Source organism: Gallus gallus, chromosome 7, assembly GCF_016699485.2.
Source record: "Gallus gallus isolate bGalGal1 chromosome 7, bGalGal1.mat.broiler.GRCg7b, whole genome shotgun sequence".
NCBI classification, from domain to species: Eukaryota; Metazoa; Chordata; class Aves; order Galliformes; family Phasianidae; genus Gallus; species Gallus gallus.
The window spans coordinates 30,705,726-30,719,023 of NC_052538.1; the positions used below are offsets into that span (position 1 = coordinate 30,705,726).

At 38.5% G+C, this 13,298-nt stretch overlaps 1 protein-coding gene across 13 annotated transcripts in view; it reads left to right on the plus strand.

The window, feature by feature from the left end:
- The window catches only part of THSD7B (thrombospondin type 1 domain containing 7B), a 481,009-nt gene that overhangs the window by 367,132 nt on the left and 100,579 nt on the right, over positions 1 to 13,298 (plus strand). The gene's annotated exons all lie outside the window — the stretch shown is intronic.

The following is a 13,298-nucleotide window of genomic DNA, read 5'->3' on the forward strand; positions in this document are numbered from 1 at the left end:
TGGTCCTGTGGTATTGCAAGTATTAAATATATACAGTGAAGGAAATACTAACCTGATGTGCTTCCAAAAGTTAAACACAATTAATTCATAGGCTTTAGCTTAGTAACATTTGAGTATGTGCTTTGTTGCATGTAGGCTTTCAGATGTGATGAATGTACGAGTACGGCTATCAACCAATGCCCGCCTGTCAAGTCATTGGATATGGAGCCAAATGATCCTATTGTATTTTCTCTCGGTGCAGTTGTTATCTTCTTCCATTACTTGAAAACAAGTTGTCCAGGTTATCCCTACTCTGGTTCCATTACGAAAGTGCTTTGAAGTCTCTTCTACTTCTTTTTTTTCTTTGTTGATAAGGTGATTCCAACTTATCAATGCTCTGGATAGGTGATATGCCTTCACCCATGGCATCTCTGCAGTCAGCAGTACTACTCAAGGCATTTCCCTGAGCAGAAGCCCTCATTTAGCTTTTGTCCAGAAGTGTTAACACCAGAACATGACAGCTGGCGAACAAAAGCATCAAGGTGTGGAATTGGTCTGTCTGCCCAGCAGGGCTGCTGACACACTGTGCCGTGTTAAGACTCCTAGACTCGTGTGGGAAAGGGAGCAGCTATATAAAACAAAGCCTTTAGTAACCTCTGGCTGACCTGTTTTATTTTCTTTCTTTCTTCTCCTGTGGGGATAAAGATGAAGGAGGTCAGTCACAAGTTTTACTGGTGTTGAGTTTGTACAGGAAGAGTGGTGTAAGCAAAAGAAATAATGTGTGGAGAGCATTTATTGAGTGAAAGTCAGGTAAGGTTGCAGTAGGTGTGAACAGAATTTAGCCTACAATTTAAAAATCTTTCTAGGTTGCTTAAATCATATTGATTAAATGATAAACAAAGCACTTTCTTGAAATCTCATGGTGACTGACATAGGCTCCCTGATCAAATTATATAGCAAACAGAGCGCTATAAAGGAAAATGTCTTCACCAGTTACAGTTACATCTTTTATTTTTAAAGAATTTCTTATTAAAAATTCCACTGCACGATTTTCTCAGAAGATAAACTAGACTCAAAGCAGAAGTTTTATGCAAAAAAAAAACCTACCAACTATTGCAGTGGCATCAATGAACAAATACACTAAGCAAATAAGCAATTTGCAGATACAGTCAACATCACATGAAATGTTTATAAAGGTAATATTTAAGATCTCATAAAATCAAATTGTATTCAGATACAATAACAAAAGTCAGTAATAAAACAGTGGTGAATCAGGTCCAGAGAGGAACATAAAGCAAAAGGCTGTGTTCTGTTTCAGTTTTTTAGTGCTAAGCATACTGTATATTTTTATGGCAGCTCCACCCAATCTTTGCTTACCCAGTTACTCACCATTGAGTGCGTGCATACAAATCAGACTGCTGTAGGCATGTGCTTTTTGATGCAGTGTAATTTAATTATTAAGACAGCCATTTGGATGACATTTAGGATTTGTGGTGCTGAGCATTTTTAGGGTTTTATCCTCAAGGAAATAAGCTATTTCCTGTAGTGGTTTCAATCCACATCATATGTAGTGCTGTGGGTATAATGAGTGATCAGGGACAGTATTATGAAGTGGGGTAGCAGAGAGGTTAAGGAGAACTGGAGAGCTGTGCTTCCTTGCAGCTCTGGAAATCCCAACTGAGGAATCCTGTGTTTTCTTTACGGGATTTTCTGCTGCACTTGGAATTTCCTTCCGATCAATGAGGTCATTAGTGACCTTGTAGGATCTGAGTTAATAGCATATTCCATCTTGCACAAAATTTCCAACCTCCTTTGTGTGTATTTTGATACTTCTCATCTTACAACATATAAAACAATAACACAGTTACAGGCTAGGCAGGATGTCTCCTGATAGGTGCGCTTCCTCCATGAGGTCTAAGATGTTAATTTCTGACACATCACACTTGCTAGGGAAAGGATTCAGTAGGACCACCAATTTCAAACCAATCAGCTTAACTTTGACAGTGTTTTCCACTGTAGGAACCTTAAGTCTCACCTTCATATTTACTGCTAATTGTAACACTTGCAGGATTGCTGCTGATTTGCTCAGTGAATTCCTGTGCAAACTTTTCTGTGTCTTTTTTTGGGAGGTGGGGTCAGAGGGCAGGAGGGTGTCTGTCTTCACACATGTACAGAAAGATCCTTTGTTACCTTTAATGCCCTTTACTTGGTCTGAATTTTGTATGCTTGTGCTGCAGTCTCCTTCTAATCCTCAAAAACTTGACCTAGTTTTCAGCTTTCTTTGAGGATGTTGAATAGCTTTTGACTGAGGTTCGCTGAGCTCTCATATTCCACCTTACCTCTGCCATCTCTGGCATAATGAGACAGCTTTTGCTTTGTCACTTGTTTTTATGATCTGCAACTTCCTTCAGTTTCTTTTTCTTACCAGCCCAGCCTTCCAGGACACCTCACTTAGCTTTAGTGCAACTATATGTATACGGATGCATTTGTGCACTCATTCATCTGAGTTGTTAACTGTGAAATTTTGTGGCCGTTCACTGTTATCCTGCCTTCTATCCTGATGGTCTCTGTTAGCTTCTCCTCATGGCTTATCATCTCGCTGATGGTAAGCCTTGCTGTGTGTCCCACACAACAGCAAGTGTTCAGATTCACCAGGGCAGTCTATGGATTGCCTGTACTCTGAGCTATTCTGTGTCCCCTTAGCACCAAGTGGGGTGAGGTGGATGGTGTTCTGCTATTTGCTGCAAGTTCATCTCATTTGAGGTCCTTTGCCTAGCAGTTTGTATGTTCTTTTCCATTTGAACCATCACCTGGGCATTCAGTAGGTCATCATTCTCTACAGGCTAACACAGAGATTGAGAAGTGTATGATTTTTAGATGAAGTAAGACACGTCACTGTTACTTGCGTGTCCTTCCAGAAGAGCTGTACCATTCTGTGTTTCTATTCCATTGTGTAAATTCAGCTTAAATTTTGGTTGTGTCAGGGTCTTGCTCAAAGATATGTGTTAACGTGATTGCTGTGTAAAAAAATTCAGTCTGGTTTTTACAGCTTTGTTGATTAAATGCAACTTTATTGTGAAACCTCAGTTATCTTCCTTGAAGTGTAATGCAAGGGAAAAAAAGGCAGCAAATGCTTGTCCTGGAAGAGGCTGGTGGGGAAGGGGCATTGGGCAGCCTCTTTGTAGAGGAGATAAATCATCATTCTTTTCTGTATTTCCTTATGTCACTTAGTCTGAAAGGAAAAGTGAAATATTGATAGCAGTTGAATTTGCTGTTTATTTAACATGTTTGTAGGTGCAGCAAATCTTGCATGGATAAAGGATGATTTGATTTTGGGAAGTCTTTATGTATAGCGTGGTTGTTTGGAGTTGTTACTGAAGAGTCCCGCTGTCATTGTAAGGGAAGGTGTGTTAAACTTCCTATTAAACATATACGATGGGAAAAGTGGGTAAGCATTTGAAATACGAAGCCTTGAACATTTCCTCACTTCTTTACAGTCTTTGTTCATTCTTTTTTTCTAGGAAAAGACTGCCAATTTCATGTCTTCTAAGTTCATCCTGGGACACTACATGCTATGTGTGCTTATTTTCTCTGTGCTAATTTCATACAGCAGTGTGAAATAGGCTTCTGTTATATTTGGAAACATAGAATACAGAGTCTGTGTAAAGCTGCCTATGAACCTCTGTTCTGGAAAACCTTGTAGTGTCATCAAGACCTCTGGTTTATTGATAGCAGACATCAGCATTGGCAACTCATCTTTTTCTCTTTATTAAAAAGACTATTTATTGAGTAGAGGCAATAATTTTCTAGTTTTGTGTTCATGGTTTGTTAGAATATATATGTCAATAGTTACTGTTGCTTTTCAAAATTCCCATCTCAGCCAGGAGATAATCTTGTTGTTGTTGTTGTTTTTCTCCTTTTTAAGTTTATCTGAATTTTAACAGTTGTATGAGTACTTAGGATAATGGGTTAAAATCCTGTACCTCCAACATGTGGTATTTAATCTAGATTTTTAACCATTAGTTATTCTAACTGCTACATTTGATTCCTACATGGAAGGCTGCGAAGACGTCTTTGTTCACATGTCTAATGCTTTATGAGATAAACAAATAAGTAATTCATGCCTTGTAGTCTCTGTGTACCACATAATGACCTAGTCATAATTTTTGAGTCGACTGTCAACACACATTAAATCAGAGCATCTATTTGAAACAGTAGTATTTCATAAGCTGCATGTGACAGTTCATTATCTTATCTGTGAGAACTCCTTTCTTCATCCTGCCTCAAAAACAATATCCTTGCAATTGAACTTTTGGTAAAAGTCAAGGGCACAGCTTTGGAATAAAGTTACAGATGAGAATTGCCTGTCTCCATGTGGAAAATATGAGTAAATCAAAAGTACTGATATGGTAATCTACATCTACAGTATCTTCTCCTGTGGTATATTGAAACTAAAGGGTAAGAAGTTTTATTGGCTTTTTAAAACTGTTCTTTTTAGTGAAGCTTCCTTCAAAAAGTTTCTCATTAATAACCTACACAGAGTTAACTCTGGACTTTAAAAAAAAATAAAGATTTCAGGCAGTAAATTATAACCCAGAGATGCATGTATGTACACACACATATGTATGCTTAGATATGTATATAAAATAAAACCTACAAGGAATGGATTTTATGTATGTATTTACATAGGACAGAGACATCTACTTCAATTACCAGGGTTAAGGAAGTTGTCTTTGGGTTTGCTGAAATTTAGCAGTAATACCCCGTGTTTTCTGTCAAGGATGTTCCTTGAAGGTGGCTGGGAAGGGAGAAGAGGGGAGTATTTTAATAAGAAATCCAAGTGTTTTTCCCCGAATTTTATTTTGTTATGGAGCAAATGTCATGAAAGGGACTGTCCTAATGTGGAAGACCAATGCCGTTTGGTTTTGGTTGATTGAAGAAAGCTGGAGAACAACTTTGCTTTGGATTTATACAAACTGCAGCTAACATACAATGCAGTGAGAGGATTTTCCCATAAATCCATTTCAGTTTGTGAACTGATTTTGATTTGGTACTGTCAAATGTCTTGCTAATAAATCAAAAGTCCTTACATGAGATTTTAATTACTTTGTAACTTTTGGCAACACTTAATAGTCTTTATAACCTTGTAATTATTCTAGTAACTTCAGCTTCAGCTAATAATTTGACTTGGTGACACTGAGAAATGTAGTCAATTTTTCTCATACTTTTGAACAAAACTTTGTATTTGACTTTCCATCTGATGGAAAGAATCATTTTGTGCTTCTGAAAAATGACATTCCAAACTTTGAAAGTTATTTCTAGTGCAAGTGATTACGGCTTTCTTAGTAATTCTGTGTTGCTGAGTGAATCACAAACTATTTGCTCCTGGAGGAGTCTCAGTTTTAATGAACTTTTGGCATGGCTGGAAAACTTTTATTTTTTACCTTTTTCTATCAGAGAATAACTGTTTGGGTGATATAACTGGTAAAAAGAGCAATTCAACCCTCACCCTTAAAAGAAGAAAGAAAACAATAACAAAGTGCTTGCCTAGCAAGCTTGCCTATCAATAAATGTGCATTCTGTCCTCCTATTCCTTAGTGGGAAGAAGAGCTAGCACTGCATATGGGATCATAAAAGCCCAGGGAAACCCTTTTTCATCAGCTGCAGGTGACGTGGCATTAGTAGAAATGCGTAAGTCTGTGGGCTGTGCAGTAAACCTGGAGCAAAAATCCCTTATATGGCAAGCGTCATCTCCCAGGGGAATTAATTTACATCCTCTTTTACATCATTTGGCATTGTACACATATGCTGGGGGGTCAGGGAGTCTGAGCAAACAGCTGTCTGCAGCACACCTCCAGGCACCTGGGTTGCAGAGTTTTGGGTTTGGAACTGTGAGTCACGCTTACAGAGTTTGTAGGAACTATGGTCAGTTTTCTGCTTTAATTCTTCACATGGTTTACAGTTCTGATTGCTTGTTACCTGACGAGATTAGCATGCTCAGCAGTTGAAATCCTTTGTGTAGTATTTCACCTACAGGATACATTACTTTTTATTGACCTCTTTAACAGCAATGACTGGTAACACACTTGGCTGATGTGTATAGATTTTTTCCTCCTCTATTTTATTACTAAAAAACACTGCTATCCTATTTTTAAAGGATAAAATATAGAATAAAATGCATATTTGACCTTCATTCCTATAATGCTATTCCTTTCCAGGGCCATGTTTCTCAAGGAGTTTCCCCAGTAGGAGTTGCCCCAGCACACACCTCCCAGCTTCTTTCCATCTCTGCCACTGCCTTTCCCTGCTTGGGGATGTCCCTGGGCAGATGCCAGTTTTAGTGGCACTGATTTCACAGCTCTTGTGAAACGAGCTGGGAGCCCAAGAGCCTGGTGGGAGAGGAGAGCTCAGGGTGAGGGGGGATGCGGCTGTCCCAGCCTGCCAGGCAGCCCTCCGGCTCTGATTTCTGCTCACGTTCTTTGTTCCGCTTTCTGTGCCTCATCCTTTATGCTGCTGTGTCTTCCATTGGCATTTTGAACTGTGGGCAGGGCTATTTTCAAATGCTTCCTCTGTTCGGTTCCCTTTTACCCAAATCTTATTTTTATGCGTATCAGTGAGATCTGATGTTGGGGGAAGAATCATAAAGGTAAATAGCACAGTTGTTTCTGAGGATCCTCCTTTTCCTTCTTTGGTGGTTAGAATTTTCAAACTTAATTCATTCCTCTTTAATTCCTTGTTCCCCATGGCCTTATGAAGCCTAAATGAATGTTACGTTTTCATTGCTTCTAGTATTTTGTTGCTAAGCTGCTGATTATTTTATAGTGAGGGTTTCGATATATTCCATGCGCTCCCCCATACTTACCTGCTAGTGTTGCCTTGATCTGCTGAACAGTAGTGTTAACCTTGGCTTTAGCTCTTGGTTAAAAATAAATTCATTTTTAATTTTTTTTTTCTTTTTCTGAAATGAATTTTGAATTGTTTTGAATATGTGAAAACTGTGAATGAAACCTTGGTATTTAAGAATGTAATACCAGACCTTCGTGGCATAAGGTTTAGTAGTTAGACTGGTATTTAATCCCTATAGTAATGTTTTTGCTTTAGTAGACTTCATCACTTCACACACCTCTTTGCAAGACCTTCTTTTGCCTCTAGCTATAAATAGGAGATACAATTTTATTTTAAGTATCTTGGATTAGGTACACAGGATCTGCATTGGCTGACATTGGCCCTGGTGCATGTGAGCAAAACTTTATAGTAATTTTTGCTTTTTCCATTCTAAAAAGTTAATTAACTGATAAGACATAACCCTGGAGCATGGGTCTTCAAGCAGGACAAGACAGAGGTTTAGAGAGAAGTTGAGACAATGGTCTGAAGCAATAAAGAACCTAGAAAAGGCAAAATATGGATAAAGTATTTGAGTGGCTACAGAGAACTGAAGGATTCTTTATCTTAATTTATTTGTCTTTCATGTCAAACTTGTGCATAGAAACAATTTTCTGTGAGTTCTTGATGTGCTGTAAGTATTTACACTTCCATTAGAGCAACAGAAAAAGTTTGTTGGTTTCCCAAATATATTCGTACAGAAAGTTTCCTTTCCTTTTTGCACTGGATGAAATTAACAAGCAGCTATTTACTGGTACTTTGAAAAGCACTCTCAAAAATTTCAAATATCTCTTCTGTAAAGGAAATGTGAAATTAATCATTTGAGGGAGTTGGTTTTTCATTGACTTTTAGTCTTGGAATAACTTATTTTAAAATGCAAGAGGTAATTACCACTTGGGGAAATTTTGGAACTACCTCTGATTGCATTCCCTTGCTTTTAAGAGAAATGACAGTGCTGGGTGTAATTGGAGATAGCTTTTGTTCCCTCTCCCCAGTTTTTGGGGTTGGTAGCAGAGCGGCACAAGAGGCTTCGAGGGAGGGTTGAATGTTCCTCTGTGCTTTGTTTTGCTGAGCTTTGAGCCTCAGCTTTGAGTCAGTGTCCTTATTTTAAAATATTTTTCTAAGAAGACAGAGAAAATAAACAGAAAACACTTCTGTAAAGATTTTGCTCTGCGTTGCTTTCCGAAGACAACCTTCCCCTGCTTTAAGTGTTCTTGCTTGAAGTGCGATGCGTCTGATCTCGCTGTAATGGCACTTGGCAGAAAGCTTTTGCATCAAGGGAGAGCAATTTTGTGGGGGAAACTGCTCTGAGCTCCAGCAAAGATGAACAAAACTTCACAGGTGGAAAGGGAATAAGATGAAAATCAAGCTGGTGATTTAATATCGCCGAGATTAAAATAGTTTTTACTGGAAAGACTCTAATATAGAAAACATATCATGGTATCATAGTCATCTGTACCCCCAGGTTAGCTAGAGTGAGGCAGATGAAGAATATCTGAAAATACTAATAATCTCCCAGCAGGGTGGAAAGTATTGCGAATTCTGATGCAATTTACTTTCTGTTGTGCTAATTTGTTTTTATTGCATTTGATTGTTTTCCAGTTAAATAAGCCAACAAATTATGTTTCGTTATTTATAATTATGTGATCTGAGCCAACGGTAAAGAAGTCAGGAATGGGGAACTTCTTGTTCGTATCGCATTTGTTGTACCTATGCTGTAGTAATCAATCACTATTTTGATTGTGTAATTGCTTTAGAAACAAATACTTGCAAACAAAAGCTTCATTCGCAGATATTAAATAGAAAGTGTAATGGGATCTCTTTGTACTGAAAGAAACGTGACTTTGCCACTGCTTTATAATCCCCACGCAGTCAGAACAGTGTGGTACAAATTGAAGCAGGTAAATAAGAAATGTTTCCTTTCTTTCTGTCTTCAAGGAAGGAACAGATCATGATAAGAAAAACATAATGTGCTGTAGGATATCTCCCTTTGCATCTTCTCTGTGATCTTCTGCCTTGTTTTAAGGAGAATAGAAGGGGAAAGCAAATCTCCTCTTCAGATCTGCTAGCTTCAAAAGAAGTGTAAAAAGGAACGCACTGCCACTGAGACAGCAAACTACAGCAGCAAACATGAGAACTATAAAAATAATTACACTCATCTTCCGTTAAAAGGCAAACGGATTGGAACACGTTAAAAAAAAATTGCCTAATGTGACCCAGGGGAAATACTGGTTCTTACACAGATGGAAATCGGAGTCTCATATGCATTATATATAAATATATCCTTCATCATCTTGGACTGTTAGTCTCTTCTGGTGATTCGTTTTTTTTTCTCGCTAAAGAAAGGCTGCCCTAAGGCAGGGTTTCTGTGAAATGTTTTTTCCCCCTATATACTAAGAATGTTTAGGAAGAGGTATGAAGAGCTTTTCTGGATGCATAATTTATACATTATATATACGTGCGTAGCGCTCCCACACATCGGTGTGACTGTTCTTTCTGGGATTCAAATCTCTATACCCAGATTTCCTACTGAGCAAATCTACTGAAAGGTCCAAAACATTTGATTTCTTATGGTTCTGCCTGGGAACCTTTTCATAATTTCCCTGTGCCTCTTGCACCCTTTCCCTAAGTAGCCATATCCTTACTGTACACACGCTGTACTGATCCTCTAATCTCAAGTACATTATTTTGGCAGTCATGGCAGACAATATTGTAAGACAACTGAAAGACAGTGCATTTAGATCTTGTATAAACAGTGTGCCTTTTTGTTAACTTTTTTGGTCAAAGTAGACTTAGGCATGTGTCAGTTTTAGGCTGCAGGTGAGTAGCCAGACTTCAGAACTCAAAGCATTCAATATACTTATCTCTTTTTTACTGTAGAAACGTGATAATTGGAGTGGAAAGTTTCATGCAGGACTTTCTGTGCAATATGCAGTGGTACTTCAGAGAGATTTAACGTCAATTTCCATGAGTGGAATACAGAAAGTAATGAGGAGGTTTCCAAGTTCCCATGTTAGTCCTTTCTGAATTGAAGTTTTGAACTTGGATAAAGATGACAGTTCTGTATGCTGTAAAATGCCATAGTTACCTGAATTCTGGAAAAGCATGGCTAATTAGAGAAAAAAGAATAGAAGAGACCATATTCTGGACTTATTTTAAACTGGACCAAATCTGACTATCTTTACTGAGGCGCGTTTGTATACGCAGCATCGTGCAGGCAGTGTGGTCATGGATAATTTCAAACCAGCCTTTCTTCCCTTAAGTGTTAGCCACAGGGTCTCGTAGTGAGATAATCTGAATTCTGAGGAACGTGGAACGAGTACAACCCAATGGACAACAGGCTACCACATAAATCATTGTTTCTGCAGTAAGACCTATCCAACTGTACATTAATTTCTCTTAGCATGACGCATCTCACAGAAGCAAAACTGTGCTTCAGGAGAGAGAGGCTAAACCAATGCAATGCAGTATTTTCTTATGTCCAGTTACCTGCAAGATGATATCAACCAATAGTTTTGCCAAACCTGATAGCAAAAACACGTAGCCTGAAATGCATAGTTCACTGGACAGTCTTACAGAGAAATTTTTTGAGACCATCCCCAGACTGGGCTTGCAAAGTGAACTGGTTGCAGTGTTCAGCTCTGCACTGCTCTCATGAAAGATACCCGTGTGTTCCTGCTAAATCTGGGCCTGGCTGGACAAAACAGGCTGCATGTGTCCAGCTCTCACTAAAGGCACTGACCAGAGAGAATGCAGCTGAGGCAGAGCTCCCCAAAGAAAGTCAGTGCTTTCAAAGTATTCAACTAAGTGCTCTTCTGATTGGAGTTACTAGGAATACTGTGCAGGTGTTTATTTTCCATTTTCTCACTCTCTGTTATTTGGTATATTTGATTTTCTGTATTTACTGTGTTCTCAATGCATGCATACATAGCAGGGTGTATTAGTTTTATTTTCAGGATGTGCAAAAATAATTCATCTTAAGCATAACTTGAGGACTGGTGCCACGAGTAAATTGAACTCCAGTGCTTTTAGTAATTGTGGGCAACAGAAAGAGCAGAAAAGGAAGCATATTTTTGTGTTTTGTTATGTTCTCTGAAAGGAGCACGAGGATAATTTCTATCATTAATCATCTAATGCACTTCCATTGATTTTTCTTTTTAATAGAAAATGAAAGTAAAAGCAATTCAAAACCTATAATAAAGTCAGGAAAAAAGGAAAATTGTGAAAGATTCCTTAGACTGATTGCATAATGTGGAAACACTCAGATTGCAGTTATTCACTGGCCAGAGTAAATTTGAAACATTAAAAATCATATTATTTTGTCTTCCCAGCCAGGCAGTGTGTGAACCACTACAATAAGAAAACACTTGCATTAAAATGAAAACGATGCCAGGCATTAATGCATCAATCTCCTGTTCCACATCCAGTGTGTGGGTGGGAGGAAGGGTGGGCCATATTGCGATGTATTTCTCTCTTATTTGTCCTTAAACAGCGAGCAGTCTTGGCTCGAAGACGAGAAAGAATTAAAACATCAAGTCACATACCTTAGCACAATTGACATGTACAGCTCAATTCTCTCAGTGTTTCAAATCATATATTCCCTGCCAAATGATCAATAACCTCATCCATAAATATTGAAGGAAAAACGTACTCGAGGAAGTTACTTTAAAATGGAACACGAGTGAGCCCTGTTTCAGGCATTAAATTGCAGAAATCAGCCTGCACTGGGTTTACTGGTTGTGATGTGCAGCCTCAAACATATTTAATCACTTTCAGAGGAACCTCCCTTCAGGCTGAGCACTGGGAAGCTGCAAATAGATGCGCTACCCCTTCCTCTGTGGCTCCTGTCCTACACTAACCTGTCTTCTGACAACATACACATCTTGTGGGAAGGCTGCAGAGAGAAACCAGCCAAAGAATGGCTGCCGTCTTAAACTTGAGGAGAATCTTCAGTTTTGTTTGCTTTTTTTTCCTTCTCCTCTTTTAGTCCTGCTCCTCCCTTTTACTGTTGCAGTCTCTTCTACACATTAAAATTGCTCCATTAGAGACTTTTCTTCCCAATTCTTCCCTCAATCCCTGTTTATGCAAATCTTTTCAGTTGCTTAACTTTATCTTTTCAGTTGCTATTTACCATCTTTATTGCTTCCCAGCCTCATCTCAGGCCTCTTGTTTGTTTATAGTGCACATAGGTTTGGGTCTGTGTTTACTCAGAGCTCTGTGTATTTGGTGGCATTTGTTAGCCCTTTAAGCACCGCTGTCAGTATCATTAATAATTACAAAATGGGAAGCTGGTGATCTCAGAGCCAGTTTCTCTGCTGAATAACTAGCTTTTCCAACCCTGCCCTGGCTGTTTTTTCTAGATTTTTGTCTGTGATGTCCTTCCCAGCATCATTTGTTCTTTTTTTTCTGACTTACTTTAAGGAGTTATGTTGTGGTTTTCTTCTGTAAGTCCACGCTTTGCCTCATTTCAGGGAGTGCTGCTGAAACTGAGGAGTGTTGCGGTGTTGAAGTACAGCAGATGCTTATGTCAGGACAGAATCAAGGCCTTAGTCTTCAATCTGAGTTTCAGCAGAGCTTTGTACTCTCTCTTCTGTGATGTGTACAGCACTGCTTACGGTCTCCTATAATTAGGGATTGTTATTTTGGTGTGTTACGCTTACATGTACATAAATGTTCCACTTGGGATTTTAGAAAAACTGATTGTAAGTACGAAGGAGTGTCAATATAGAAAACAAATGAGATCATAATGGTTTATGAGATGATGGCTAGAACCAGCAAGTCTGAATCCTTAAAGTGTTTTTTGTTTTTAGGTATTACCTCTGAACTCCTTTTCCACTTGCGGCTTAGGTAAGAAGCAAGTGAACTAGTTACTGGGTTACTTTTATGTTGAGGGATAATGAGAATTTTTCTGAACAGTGAAAAGATATACAGCCTCACTGAAATAGTTCTTCAGACTTTACATGCTGTCTTTGATTTTTTCACTGATTCTTACAATTTGAAGCCAGAGAAGATTATTACACAATTGTCTCTGCTCCCCTTGGGGCTAGGCCTCTCTTGTCTAGCCGCATCACGCATCTTCCTGTATGAAGTCCAGCCATCTGAATTACACTGCTGCAGAGCTTTGCTTTTGGTGTTTGACCTGACTGTACCTTGCTGGAATTATCAGTCATTGTTTTTAGATGTTCTAATGACATTTAATTCCAGAGTTTTGTCACCACCAGTTTAGTTATTCCAAATTGAAATGCCATGGTACAATATAATTGTAGTGCCTGATAGTTGATATTCTCACTCTTCAGTTTTTACTCTTCAGAAACTGTTAAAATGCATTTTTAAAGGAGAATGGATTATGACTTTGGTAAATGAATATGATTACCAGGAGTATCCGTAATTGGATTTTTACTTAAGAGGAACTGTATTTACGTTCTTGTAATGTTGTG